Genomic DNA, 479 nt, shown 5'->3' with positions numbered 1-479 from the left:
TTGTCCTCGGCCTCTTTGACGTGCTTTTCAACCAGAAATACATCTATGATATTTGTGTTAATGAACCCAATATCATAAATTTCTTGTTTTTTGCACTCGACGATCTTCAATCTGCATAATATATTGAGGATAATTAATTATAAATACATGCAATGAAAGAGCCGAGCTATATATAGAGACTTAATGACATAAATAGTACTTACAGGCAGTAGCAAAAGACCGTTAATTTATCGAGGGCCTTTTGATTGAAGAACTCGAAGAACTCCTCAAATGGAACATGCAACAGACCATTTCCAACGAGGTCGTGCTCCTCTTTAATTCTCAGATACAAAGTATTCGTCCCCCCAGACTCTCTGCAGGTTTTCATGTACCAAGTATGGAATCTTCGCATCATCGTTGTTAGAGATTTTTCATCTTTGACGAGAGGCTTCCCGTACTCGTATCTGTGTTCCTCCACCTCCATGAAATCAGGAAGTGCA

The sequence above is a fragment of the Triticum aestivum genome, chromosome 3B (assembly GCF_018294505.1).
Source record: "Triticum aestivum cultivar Chinese Spring chromosome 3B, IWGSC CS RefSeq v2.1, whole genome shotgun sequence".
Classification (NCBI taxonomy): Eukaryota; Viridiplantae; Streptophyta; class Magnoliopsida; order Poales; family Poaceae; genus Triticum; species Triticum aestivum.
Note: the sequence above shows the minus strand (reverse complement) of the source record.